Genomic DNA, 15,620 nt, shown 5'->3' on the forward strand with positions numbered 1-15,620 from the left:
AAATAGACACACATTTTTCCGATTCTCATACCGATTCCAATAACCTAAAAAGTTCCGATTTTCACGATTCTGATTAATCATTCCGGCACTAATATTTAGGGATAAGAAAACTTTAAAAGAAACAATGACCCAAAACGATTTCAGAACAACATTTCTTTTTATTTATTTACCTTTGTTCATTCCAAACAAGGCTGCTGAAGCAGAAGTAACTACTGTTGTATGGACCTGATTTATAAAGGGGCAACCTGGGCGGAGAGAGATGGGCAGCAAGGTGTTTGTTTACACTTCATTGAAATTTCTGCATGTTGGTACGGTCAGAGAAACAGCCTTCTTCAGGTGTATCTTGTAGAATTCGGAAATCTGCACAAAATTTCAAACGGAACCCTTTATTTTTTCCACAGAGGTCACATGCTCTCATTCCGTCAGCCATAACCGAGTAGAAGTTTTAAGTAATTTGCAATTGTATTCTGAGTATTGCCTACACTGAGGATTGAAACCTTCAACCTCCTGAAAAAGTGTCACTTAGAACTAAATTTTACTTAGTACTTTATCCGTTACACCATGGATCCTTGTGGATTCAATAAATGGTTTCGTTTGAACTCTCATACAGATTCCTGGCTTCGACAAAAAGATCAAGATACATGTGAAGAAGGTTGGCGGTTACATCGACCGAAACGTTTTGAAAATAACACTCAAGATGAGAAGAGTAGTTCAAATAGTCCAAATAATGATTAAAGCCGTAATATTTAAACTTTTCATGGGAAACGAATGCAAGTCTTTTTTGGCTCTAGATGAAATAATGGATTTGAAAGAATGCATAGATTTGCTCACAACAAATTTTTTTTTAATCTCAAATAATAACAAAAAACATTAATTTGAACCAGTTTTCTCTAGAAGTGGGCATAGCAGGCCTACAGAAGGGATACAATATATCTTTGATCACTGTACTCTATTGTCTTCAGTCTGCGGAACCATTGGCGATAATTTGAAGTAAGTTCCTTGTCCAACATCTGAGACCAAACAAAGACATGCCGGTCAGGCATAGTTTCTGTGTCTGATTTGACCGTCACGAGCTAGGTTTTCAGCTGATCACCTGTACGTTTTTGCCATCCATGCATGCGTTCAGAAATCACAGGTGTGCATTCAAGTTCACTTTCTTTACATGTGTAGCTGCCATCGCACAAAGGCAGCACGCGTACCACAGATTTAACCGAAATAAATCCAGTTCAAACAGACAGAAGTATATAGAAGCCAGAAGTAACTGTAAGAAAGAAATAGCAACAGCTAAGAGAGAATTTACTAAAACCACCCAAAAACGCATCGAAGCTCAGAAATTAGGAACCTGTGACTTCTGGAAAATCTACAACAGTGTATTAAATAATGGCAATCAACAATTCCCCCACTATCCAACAATCATGAAGTTGTTTGCTCAGCAACTAAGAAAGCTAACATGCTTGCCAGTCGGTTTTCCTCCAACTTCACACTAGACCCTGCTAACCACCCTCTCCCAGATTTTCCTTTGCGGACAGACTCCACAGTTGACGATCTGAAAATCACACCTTCTCAGGTGCATGCCATTATAAAAAATCTTGACACTGCAAAATCATGTGGACCTGATTTCATCCCGGCTGTGCTATTAAAAAAGTGCTCCACCGAAGTAGCTCCAATCCTCTCCAAACTTTACAACAAATGCCTTAATGAATCTTCCTTTCCTGCCTGCTGGAAAACTGCTTCTGTGGTACCAGTTTTCAAAAATTCTGGAGAAAGAACTGACTCAGCAAATTACTGCCCCATTAGCCTCCTCCCACTTTTGCCAAAATATTTGAGTCCATTATTAACCAAGCTCTGATCCATCACCTTACAGATGCTAAACTTCTTACTGACCAACAATATGGATTTAGGCAAGCCCATTCCACAGCAGACATTCTAACTGTAATCTCCGAGCGTACATACCATTCACTTGACAAAGCAAAGGAGGGTAGAGCGGTAGCTCTAGATATATATCTAAGGCTTTTGACAGGGTATGGGACGAAGGTCTTCTCAGGAAAATCAGATCATACGGTATCACTGGAAGAATACTTGACATAATTAAATCCTTCTTAGATAAGAGAAAAATCCAGGTTATCCTCGATGGCCATACATCTAAACAATATGATATAAATGCGGGAGTGTCTCAGGGGTCTATCCTTGGACCTCTATTATTCCTAATATTTATAAATGACCTCCCTGACAAAATTGTCTGTGAGATGGGTATATATGCTGATGACACCATGCTCTATAACAGACACGACAGGAAAACAAATGAACACATATCTAAAGAAATGGCACAAACACTAGAGGATGACCTCAAATCTGTAGTGGAATGGGGACAAAAATGGATGGTCGCATTCAATGCTGCCAAGACTAAACTTGTTTCCTTCAATAACTACAAGAAACCTTCTCTACCACCAATAGCAATGGCCAAAGACTTTTTATCTGAAAGCACATCTTTTAAACTCCTCGGCCTAACGTTCACAGGAAACATGAGTTGGAACAATTACATTGAGAGCATTGGCAGAACCGCTGCGAAAAAGGTAGGTTCTCTCTAACACGCTAGAAAGCTACTGACCCCTAAAAGTATCCTGTACTACTATAAGGCCACCATTCACCCATGTATGGAGTATTGTTGTCATATTTGGGCTGGTGCATCTGCTACTAGTCTCTCACTCCTAGACAAGGTTCAAAAGAGAGTCACCAACCTAATAGGTCCTGAACTATCATCCAAGCTTCAGCCTCTGTCCCATCGATGCAATGTAGCATCCCTCTGCTTGTTCTACAAGTACTTTAACGGTGTATGTTCCGACGAGCTGCAAGCACTTGTACCCCCTCTACATAAATACCCCCGACAAACCCGACAAGCAGTACAATCCCACCCCTTCACAGTTGAGATCTCTAGATGTAAGATAGCCTTCTACTCCAGTAGTTTCTTCCCCAGAACTACTAGACTTTTGAACTCCCTGCCAGGTCCCTGCTTCCCCAACTGTACTGACATGCAGAAGTTCAAGTGTAATGTGAACCAACATCTTGCTGCCCAACTCCCCACCTAATACTCCTGTGGCCTGTGTCCCTAATAGTAGCCCCCTACATCAAAGTGGCAATGTGTCTTGTTTGGAGTGAAAATGTAATAATAAAAAAAATTTTTTTTTTTTTAATTTTTTTAAATTAAAGTGTGTGACCCAGCTAATGATGACGTTAGGTTGCAAGCAACTGGGAGATAGTATGTGTGTGGTAGCAAAGCCGGACTTCGACATTGAAGATTCTGTCCAATGGTCTGATGCTGGTTAGTTGATAGTTCCTTGGCCTTTTGGCTAGGAACAAAGTGTAGTATATGTTCTGGTGCTACATTTAGTCTATTCTGTCCACGATCAGTGAAGAAGAAGTCCTTCTAGACTGAGGCAATTTTAATTTTTGTTCCAATCCAGAATGCCCTTTTTTGGAAAGCTGGATTTTCCCCACATTAAAAAAACCACCTTGTGTCTAAATTTGCCCTCGAGAGGAGGCAAGTAGATAGGAACATATGAAAACAGCTAAGGATTTTTATCGTCGGCCTCAAAAATCAACAGAGATTAGACCATTTTCGTAATTATCTGGTTCCTGTTTATTGCCGTGTAATGTGGTTCTGTGCAGTTCTAGGATGTCCACCCTCCCAGGCTTTGCTTTCTCTATTTGAGAAGGGGTTAGTTTATTGCTAATCGTCGACAGGGCTGCACAGGCATCTTTTGCAGAATCAGAGGGCTATTTGTCTTGGTCACTGACTTTTTCAATCCCACTTTCCGACCCTGGTGTAACAGTTTTTGCTGTGGGAGAGAACTATATACCCCCCTCTTACCTCAATAATCAATAACCTCATCATCATCATGATGGTTTAAGTCCGTTTTATATGTTGGCATGTTTTGGACGGCTTTTAGAAAATGAATTCCAAAAGTAACCTACTTCTAGCAAGGTCCTTATTTATTCCTCTTTCTCTCAAATCCCTCCATATTTTTCTTAATCTCAAATCTTTCTCTCAAATCCCTCCATATTTTTCTTAATCTCAAATCTTTCTCTCAAATCCCTCCATATTTTTCTTAATCTCAAATCTTTCTCTCAAATCCCTCCATATTTTTCTTAATCTCAAATCTTTCTCTCAAATCCCTCCATATTTTTCTTAATCTCAAATCTTTCTCTCGAATCCCTCCATATTTTTCTTAATCTCAAATCTTTCTCTCAAATCCCTCCATATTTTTCTTAATCTTCTCATGTGAACTGATTCTGCTGCATCAACTACAACACCAAGAACTCTCATCCATTCTTTCAATGTGCACAAACCATAAAAGTCTCCTGTTCTGCACATATCCCTCTATATTGTCCAGATTTAATCTTCCTCTGAGTTCACCAGAATTAAACCTGTCTTTAAGACTCACATTACTCATTCATCGTATCAATCCGTTAGCATGGATGATCGCTTTGGGGTTAGTAGATGCAGAACAGCTGATGCAGCAGGATTAAGTTTAGAGCGGAAGGTCAATGAAAATATAGGAGGAAGCGATAAAATTGGATCTGAAGGGAAGAGAGATAAATAAATCTGGTAAAAGATAAGTTAGATTTATAGGTACCTCCGAATGTTTGTGTAAAATCTCCAGAGTTTTACACAATTACAGCGACATCATCTTTTTGTGTCTAACTTGTGTATAATTTTTACAAATGCTCAAAGACGCTACATTGAAGAAAGGAAGCAACGTTTTTTTTTTTTGTTTTTTTGCTCTTGTTTATTGTGTTAATTTTAATTAATTAGAGGCCTCCGTACATTTTTTTAAAAATAGGTGCTAAAATCAAGTTGACCCCCCCCCCTACCCACGAGAAATAAAAATCTTTTAACAAATAAAATAATTTTAAGTTGTGGTTACATTTGCTATTTTAAAATTGCCAGTAATTATTTTTTGATATTATATGAAAATATTTTCTAAAAGTTGGAAATCCTTATTCCAAATCTATGTTTAAAACTTCGTTGGAATTTTATTCTGTTTAAATCTTTTAAAAGTTAATTATTTTTTAGAATTCTGTTTTTTGTTGTAATTCAACTAATATATATTATTTAGAAAAAAAAACTTTGATTTTTTTTTTTAAACATAACAATATTGATTTGAAGTCTATTTTTTATTTACAACTTCAAGGTAAGTGAAATAAGTAGAGGTTTATATATATATCATTCAAACATAGTGGTGTTTGAATATATAGTTAAGTGTTAGTTTTACTCATTTAGAACTGCTTTAAAGCTTCACCGTTCACTCATTTTGCGACCAAATTTCAAACAATTTTTACAGTTCGCTAATAATTCACAGGTAACAAGTGAAATAGAGAAAATATTATTTCAAAGCAAAGCCTGGAAAAATCATGGATTACATAGAAAATGCGAGCATGAAAAGTTATATGGTTAAGATTAAACATGGAAAAATGAAAGGACTAGTTGTTAAAACTGGAAAAAAAAGACAAGATATTCTAGTAAAAAATATAATGAATTTATAACTTAAAATATTGCAGTATTAATTGAGAATTGATTATATAATGTTAAATTGAATTTTAAAAAAATCTTAATGCTGCAATATTTTAAATGATAAATTTATCATATTTTTTACTAGAATATGTTGTCTTTTTCTTTTCCAGTTTTAATAACTAGTCCTTTTACTTTTCCATGTTTAATCTTAACCATATTACTTTACATGCTTGTATTTTTCGATATAATATGTGTGTGTGTGTGTGTGTGTGTGTATATATATATATATATATATATATATATATATATATATATATATATATATATATATACTCTCCTCTACCGCATTAGAAAATTACTCACACCAGAGAATAGCCACAATTCGTCCATGTATGGAGTATTGTTGCCAAATCTGGGCTGGTGCCACTAGTCTCTAACTCTTAGACAGGGTCCTTTTCGGTTTGAGTCACTGGGCCGTGGAACAAGCTGCCAGGAGCCGTAAGGTTAATTGTCTCAATTTAAATAAATTGGATTTGTCGAGTTTTGCATTTGAATTCTTCATTTGAATTAAATCTGACATTGATAGATACAAGTGTTGATTAGTGTTTTATCATTGCCTGTGAATAGGCAAACAATTGTTACTATATGATACTGTTAGGTTGTCCGACTGATATCCGTTGTGGTTTCATCTAATAAATTATGCCAACAAAGTATTTTCTTATCTTAAACTGTTATTTTATTCTAACAGAATAATACTCTGAGTCATCATAGTGAAAACAAAATGTTTTTTTTTATAATCTATGTATATCTATTTAAAAGAGACATTTTGTTTGTTTGGATAGTCACCTGTTGCCTAGATGGATATGTAAACGAAAAGTTTCAGCAAGGAATTTCATGATGTTATTCAACTTTTCCTCCGATTTGATCCGGACTAATTAGGGTCTAAATTAGGCCTGGGAGATTATGAGTGAATAGAGATGAAAAATAAGTGTCTTCTGAAAAGATGCACTTACGTCATAAACAACTAATACCTTGTTCATTTATTTGATAAACAGTTAAGATGATGTTCATTTACGTCACAAGAAGGCTTATCTAATCTTTCAATGCGATCATACCATCGTAGTCTTCTGTTCTGTACACATCTCCGTATACTGTACAAATTTAATCTTCCTTTGAGGTCACCAGATCTAAGACTGTTTTTAAGACTCATATTACATATTCATTGAATCATTCTCATATTTTTCTCCATGCAACGCATGTCTTCAACCCTTACTGGTCAGATTTCACTTCCATATATCATTAAACTGTGTACACATGCCTGATATACTCTTCCTTTTGGTCGAAAGTAGTAACGCTCTGCTGGTTAGTAATGGCAGAAATTCCCTGAACTTACTTTATTGTATTCTAGCTCTTGCAATTAAACTAGTACTTGATCTATCTTGTGTTATAAAGGTGTCACCAAGGTAACAAAACTTCTGGAAAACCTTTGTAGCTTCACCATCCAGATGCACTTTCTCCACATCTGAATTCTCATCCATCTCCATTGTTTTTACACTTCTTTCACACAAACTTATAATCCTCTTTCAATCTGCGAGTAATTCCACTGCACCCAATGTTCACAAGTGCCACAAAAAATTGAATTACACCTGATACCCTTTCTACAAACATGTAACAATTTGACCAGTGGTTTTTAAATCTTTTTCTTACCTTAATTTTATTTTTATTTCGGACTATTATTCTCATCTTTATTAGTTGTTGTTTTTCATTTTTTATTGGTTTGTTTATTCACAACCTTTCGGCCAACTATTCTTCTGGCCTTCATCAGGTGGTAACTGCGACGGATAGGAACTTCGAATCTCCTAACTGCATTCTCAGCCATCACTGCCATCTGTAGTTGTTGTCGTGTCACCACATTTTTGGCCAATTAACCTCTGCCACGCTTTGTGTGGGATTGAAATCGCTATCTTCAGACAATGTTCAAAGCCAGTCAGAGGTTTACTTGGCCAAAAATGTGATGAGACGACAACAACTACAGATGGCTGAGAATGCAGTTAGGAGATTCGAAGTTCCTATCCGTCGCGGTTACCACCTGACAAAGGCCAGAGGAATAGTTGGCCGAAACGTTGTGAATAAACAAAAACCAATAAAAGATGAAAAAACAACAACTAATAAAGATGAGAATAATAGTCCGAAATAAAAATAAAATTAATATATATAATGCTCATCTCAAAAATGAATTCCTATTAAGGAATAATACATATACCTTTTCTTACCTATCAACCATTTTGATCCCTACTCTACTCCAGTACTCTCCTTTGATCCCTATTTTACTCCTTTAGACTTACCATGTATAATCAGTTTTTGGTTATCTTCAAGTTCCACAAAAGTGAGTAGAATCTTCACATTTCTTCAAATATTTAAGTATATCTCTTCATGGGACAACACTGAGAAAATGATTTTTTGACACAATAAAAAGTAGTCTGTCTGCAGCATATATAACAAAGTTAATTTAATTTTCCCTCAAAATAACTCAAAATATAGCCATGTGTGTCATGCCTACAGTCAAGCATGGTGGTGGGAATGTTATGGTCTGAGGCTGCATGAGTGCTGCAGGTATTGGAGAGTTACATTTCATTGAGGGAAACATGAACTCCAACATGTACTGTCAAATACTGCAGCAAAACATGATCCCCTCCCTCCAGAAACTGAGTTGCAGAGCTGTGTTCCAGCATGACAATGACCCAAAACACACATCCAAAACAACCACTGCTTTACTGAAGGGGCTGAGGGTAAAGGTGATGGACTGGCCAAGTCTGTCTCCAGGCTTGAACTCAATAGAACATCTTGAGGGCCATCCTCAAGCAGAAGGTGGAGGTGCGCAAAGTCTCAAATATCCGCCAGCTTCGTAACGTCGTAATTGAAGAGTGGAAGAGCATTCCAGTGGCTACATGTGAAGCCCTGGTAAACTCCATGCCCAGGAGAGTAAAAGCAGTTTTGGAGAATGATGGTGGCCACACAAAATGAGAGTTGACATGTATGTTAATATTGGCAACTTTTCGTAAGGGGTGTACTCACTTTTGTTGCCAGGGATTTAGCTTTTAATGGCTATATTTTGAAGGGAAAATAAATTCACTATTGTAATACACTATATATATATATATATATATATATATATATATATATATATATAGTAAGTTATAAAATATATATGGTAACTAAGCTACACAGAATATTCCACGTTCCATGGATGAAACACGGAATATTCTGTGTAGCTTAATTGCCATATATATTTTATAACTTACTACCTAGCTCTACCTACGTATTGAGCACTGTTGGAGTAAATGCTTAAAGTTTACGCATAAATTTATACTTTCTTATATTAATTTATGTGATTAAATTAAGTAATCATATATATATATATATATATATATATATATAATTATAATTATTCACTTATACGTAGTGGCCTAGAGGAAAAACTCTAACTCACAAATATGTGTGTGTGTGTGTGTGTGTGTGTGTGTGTGTGTGTGTGTGTATATATAGCAAATCAATTTTTTAATTCATTTATTCATATATATACATAATATTTAAAAATAAATATTAACAATTTTTTTACCTACAGGTACTAGATTTTTATGCTTATGCTATTATCAGTGTAGGAAGTAGTAATTACTGCTGGTCGGAAGATTCAAACCGAGTCAACAAAGCCACCCTTAGCAGATTTTTCCTCTAGGCCACTGGCAATTAACATATGAAAATAAATAAAGTACTTATGAATGCCAGTTCAGTCGGCTGTCACAATTAGCAGACAAGAGAGCATTAGATAGGAAATCAAAATGATGCATTTTCACTAAAGTTGACCGCTTTTTCTTAATCCCCTAAATAGGGCTCAACTTTAATTTCTGTTCCATTGATCTGCTTCCCCGCTGATTCAATTCTAATGTAAACAAGTTCTTATTGAACCGTCCCCTTAAATAACTTATATCATACCATTAGCGATTAAAACACTACCACCTTACTTTCATTAACCTTTATCCTCGAGTGACCTTCAGACCTTGATAAGTGGTGACTCCTTTGTAAAAAAAAAAAACTTCTTGAAATTAAATTAGGCAGTAGAAACCTAATAAAAAGAAATCTACTCAAGATCCTTCAGGATCCTTCATAAACTGGGCAAACAAAGAATTCATGAAGATTTATCAAAAACCCAGAAGACTAATGACTGGGGCTGTGACAACAGAATATTCTCTTCATTCTTTTGACTCTCGGGTATATATCTGACATAGTTAGACACACTAAATCAACTGAGAACCACATCCATTTATATAAAAACATATAAAATATTAACGGATATATACTCAAGAGTCAAAACAATGAAAAGAATATGCTGTTGTCACAGCCCTAGTTATGACTATGCAGAAGGCACTACACTCGAAGGATGATGTTGATCAAATCTATGTAAAAATTAAAGGAGGAAAAGAACTCGTGAACATTGAAAATTTTGTAGATAGTGCAATCAAATGCAAAAAAAAAAAAAAAAAAAAAAATCTTGCTGTGTGACATATATTTTTGCTATGTTCATGTTGAGTTTTTGATGAAAGTTTTATAACGCATAATGCTGAAGGAGAGAGTTGAAAAATGTCTGACAAAAGAAAATAATTTGTTTTCAACTCTTGTTATGGCTTAAAGAGTTCGGATTAAATCAATCTCAGAATAAGAAAGTCAATAATTCAGGGGGAGGGAGCTTCTTTTTTTTTTTTTTTTACCATATAGTCACTGCTTATCAAGGCCCAGAGGTCACTCAAGGATAAAGGTTAATGGATACAGTGATGGTCGGTGATGGTGGAAATTGTATAATTTAATTTATTTTAAAGCGCATCTCATCAAGAATCTGTTTATGTTGGACTTGAAAACGACCATGTTATAATCAGCTGAGAAGCAGTATTGTGTTCCATAAATGAGTAATTCTATTTCAAATATATATGAAGAATAAAAACGCTGCAAATAATATATGCTAGAAAAATGTTATCTGTTTGATCACCCATTGCGTTTGAGTTAAATTGCATGAATCAGGAAAAGGTAAGTCAATTAAATTTGTAAAAATTTAAATACCAAAATATAAAATTAGTCTCTTTCAGTTACATATATTAAGAACCCAATGTCAGTAGCGATTAAGTTAGTGTTACGTGTTTGAGTCGACGGGTATTAAACATGCAACATATATTAAAAACTAAAACTCAGAGTTTAAAGAGAAATAAAAAGTATTTATTGCACATAAAAAGCAAAGAAACAAAAATATTTACAAATGATCTAAGGGAGATAAGCAAGTTCTTAATTCAGTCTAATTTATGTTTAGAAGAAAGCTTGAGTTATTGAGAATTCATAAGAATATTTCTTTGGTCAGAGAGAAGATCAGAAAAATCCTAATAATTACTAAATGTCCAGTTTTTCTTAGAGGGTGCTTGTAATTGATTCTTTTTATAAGATTCTGTTTGACCGGATTTGGATCCCAGGAAATATTGGCTTGAATTAATCTAGTCAATGTCTGACAACCTGGAGTGGTGTAACAACTTAAACTGATTCACTAGCTGACTAACTGGCTGAAGAGATGACGCTATTAACGTTCTTTTATAGTTTTGGTGAATGGAAAGTTTCAGAAACGCTCTAAATAGAACATCACAACCTAAAACATTCCAGCAGCTCTTGAAAAAGAACCATTTTATATTCTAATTTTAATGTAATGTTGTTAATAATTATATAATTTTGATATAATTATAAGAAATTGTAATATCTTAATACTTTTATGAGGAAAATGTCCTCCCATGACATTAGTTAGTGTGAATTTTCACAAGGATCACACTGAGTGCACGATAACCCAGATCTGAAAAACAGAACCATTCCTAGGGTTGAATGAAAAAATGGGTGGCATAAAATTGAGATAGGAGGCAATGGGTCAAATGCTGTGCACAGCTGAACAATGACGAATGGCATCACATTTTTGAGCTGAGAGAAACAAAGGTTTTCAGATCAGTCCCTACATGGAAGCCGTGCAAACAAGACACCGTCAATGATGTAGAAAACTTGATAATCTCAGTGTATGTTCCAGATGTCCCTATCTGCGTGCATCACTTCTGTCAGTAAATTAGAAAGTTAAGTAAATAATTAGCTAAGAGAACATTAGTCTCTCTCTCTCTCTTGAGTCAATTCTCTCCAAATAAAACCATTTATGAAAACTCTCAGCAAACGTCTCCTTGTGTATTACTTTCTGCATAATAAAAGAAGTTTATTCTATATCAACCATTAGACAAAAACGGTGATGATGGAAAGAAGCAGAAAGTGTGTAAAAGACCAGCATTTATAAATATCAGTCTCTGCACATACGTATGAAGACATTTATCTTGTTATTGAAAATGTTACATTTCTGTGTGCTACATTCTCTCACTACAGATTAAATAGTATTACTATTTGTGATGATATTTTGTTTTGCTTAAAACAAACTATTCCAATTTGTTTAGCTAATTTTATTATCTTTATTTACAAACAGAGAGAGAAAGGAGAAACGAGAGTAATAGACAGTGTATTAACAATCAACATGCAGTAAGAAAGGGTGAAAGTGATAGACAGAGACTCAGCTGGATAACTTAGTGAGCTAACTGTAAATTACACCTAACTAGAACATTTAAAATAGATCTTTTTGTAACATAACTCAATCTCAAAACTGATGAATATATTGGTATGTATTTTTATGTGATTAAAATATATAGTAAAAAAACTCGAGGCACTGATAAAGAGCAGGGAAAATTATTGATAGGGGTTGTAACTGGATGAGTGTTTGTTGTAAATGTTTTTGCAGAGGGTAGAGGACCATAGATTGAAGCTCAGTGGAGCATTTTCCATGAAAATATCAATAGAATAGAGGTAGACTCACAGCATCTCTTCCGTGAAAGAGGTTGGAGGAAGAAAAGAGGGCATCACCTATTAGGTTTTCGAAGCTAGTTGTGAACCATAGGAATTAAAACTAATTTCTGTTATTTTTATATGAGCAATGAAAGATTGTATGATTGAATACTGCTGCCACAGCTGGGGAGGTGCCAGTCAGAGCATTCTTTCCTGCATCGAGAGTGCACAAAATCGACTTCAAAATCTAGTAGAGAATGCTGTCATGTCTTCTATACGATTCATTTCTCACAGAAGTGATGTTCTTAGTCTCTCTCTCTCTCTCTCTCTCTTTCTCTCTCTCTCTACTCTTTTTAATTACCATAGAAGGTACTAATTTGAGCTCTAATCTTTGGTTCTTTTTTGTAAGAAACCTATAGGAATGAACTCGTCTTTCTACCACAACATAAAAAGATTTTTCTGTTCCTCTCCATGTGCCTAACATTAGGCAGAATGTTCATACCAAGCACTTTCTTCATTGTGGAGCACATTACGGCAAGACTACTAATTATAACTTGGTCATCTTCAAATTCAATGTTAACAAATTCTGGTTATAAATCACCCCATAAGTAATCAAATGCAGTTCATATCATTAATCAGTGTTAGTACTCTTATAGTGTTCCTTATCTTTTGGCAAGCAATCATTTCTGTCTTGTAAAACCTTATCCTCAAGTGGCTCTTGGCCTTGATATGATATCAATAGTAAAACAATCCAAAATATTTTAAAAAGAGGACGGTTGTGAACTGATATGTATAGCTGGTCTATCTAAATGATTGACTAGAAAAATAATTACAAGTAAAAATATAATTTTTTGTAATTATAGAGTTTTATCCTATTGGTTAATATTGAAGAGTTCTTAAAATCAAGGGGAGGTTATTACAATCTATGATTTTGACAAATCTGTCATTTCAAATTACAAAATGGTGGACCACTATATATATATATATATATATATATATATATATATATATATATATATATATATATATATATATATATATTGTAAAAAATCGTTCTAGCAGATCTTGTACTCAATCATTTTTTTGTAATTTTTTACTAATTCTGCCATGACACCTGATCAAACGCAGTTCATATCATTGATTAATAGTACTCCCATAGTGTTCCTCATTTTTTCGGCTACCAATCATTTTTGTTTCATTAAACTTTATCCTCGAGTGGCTCTTGGTCTTGACAAATGGTAAGACACCAATAGTTAAAAAATAAATAAAATAAAATAAAAAAATAATTCGATATTTCAAAAAGCAGAAGAAACTGCAGGATCTGGACTGACATGTATAGCCGGCCTAATCACACCCTTTACGGCCAGTGCATGACTTTCATTTTTTTTGCTACATTAAACGTTTTAGCTGTTTGGCAAATATAAACCTTTAGCTCCATTATCCAATAGAAAGTTTAAGATTAAAAAAAAGCTTGAAAGGAAGAATTGAAAAGAAAATAATGTTTGTGTTACAACTTATTTTATTTATACAACCTCTTTATTTGCAATATGTCTGAACTTAAATACCAGTATCTACATGCTTTTAGCGTACCTTTGTTCCCAGAGTTACTTGTTTTTGTCGCTTATTGGTTAAAGTTCTTTCCTCCTCAGCGTTTATACCGTTTTAACTGAAGTAAGTTGGGATCGACTTCAACTTATAAGGAAACGTCCAATAATTTGACCATCTTAGAAATAAATATAATTAAGCTAGCCAGGAGTACAATAATTCAATATGACGGCAAGCTATAAATTAGGGCGATAGGGAGTCTAATTTTGATATCATAATGACAGCTGAAATATCTGCACAGGTTATTGATTTGATAGGCTCTTAAGAAATTAAGAATGACATACTTGAGATATTTGTTTCTCGTTAATTGTAATAATAGAATTCTGTATTTTTATATAGAAGCATTTCATAGTTTCCACAATGAACTAGGACTTAAAATAATGATAGGCATTAATAATAAAATAATAAATTTCCTGGATATAACACTAGGTTGCTAAGCTGATTATGTACGAAGCAAAAACGAGTGTACTGAGCAGCAGCTTTCAAAATGTGTCCGCAGTACTTGTAATCTTAAGACACAAGGTGCCTTAAATAAGTTTCCAGACTTTTTTTCATGGACACTTTTATTGATAGTACACACTTTTATTGATAGTACACACATTTATTGATAGTACACACTTTTATTGATAGTACACACATTTATTGATAGTACACACATTTATTGATAGTACACACTTTTATTGATAGTACACACATTTATTGATAGTACACACATTTATTGATAGTACACACATTTATTGATAGTACACACTTTTATTGATAGTACACACATTTATTGATAGTACACACATTTATTGATAGTACACACATTTATTGATAGTACACACTTTTATTGATAGTACACACTTTTATTGATAGTACACACATTTATTGATATTACACACATTTATTGATAGTACACACTTTTATTGATAGTACACACATTTATTGATGGTACACACTTTTATTGATAGTACACACATTTATTGATAGTACACACATTTATTGATAGTACACACATTTATTGATAGTACACACTTTTATTGATAGTACACACATTTATTGATAGTACACACTTTTATTGATAGTACACACATTTATTGATAGTACACACATTTATTGATAGTACACACATTTATTGATAGTACACACTTTTATTGATAGTACACACATGAAACTCTAGTCCCTTTCGAAGTAATTTTCTCAGGCTGCAATGCACTTTTGGTACCGTTCCAACAACTTTTGGAAGACCCCATGGAAGTCCTCTTGTGTGAGCATGTCAGTGACCCTCATCACAGTCTCTTTCATTTCCTCAATTGTCTCATAATGACAGCCTCTAAAGTTTTCCTTGAGCTTAGGGAATAACCAAAAGTCGTATGGCACAAGGTCTGGACTATAGGTAGAGTGAGTTGGTCAAATAATTTGTGACAAGAAAACAGCACCCTTGAGACAAACTTTGTGTAAATCTTTCATATCTTCAGTTCCTCGTGAATAATTATGTGTACAGTTCCCACACTGACATCAAACTGTGCACTTATTGTCTCTATAGACACACGACAGTCCTTATCCATGAAATTATTTATTTGGCCAATCAACTCTGTTGTTCTGATTTCCTTACTCCTCCCAC

General features: G+C 34.4%; 1 protein-coding gene across 3 annotated transcripts in view; it reads left to right on the top strand.

The window, feature by feature from the left end:
- Nucleotides 1-15,620, top strand: part of LOC145260517 (lysosomal proton-coupled steroid conjugate and bile acid symporter SLC46A3-like) — a 147,801-nt gene that overhangs the window by 90,673 nt on the left and 41,508 nt on the right. The window lies entirely within an intron of this gene.

The sequence above is a fragment of the Euprymna scolopes genome, chromosome 36, assembly GCF_053919585.1.
Source record: "Euprymna scolopes isolate OS-2025 chromosome 36, ASM5391958v1, whole genome shotgun sequence".
Lineage (NCBI taxonomy): Eukaryota > Metazoa > Mollusca > Cephalopoda > Sepiida > Sepiolidae > Euprymna > Euprymna scolopes.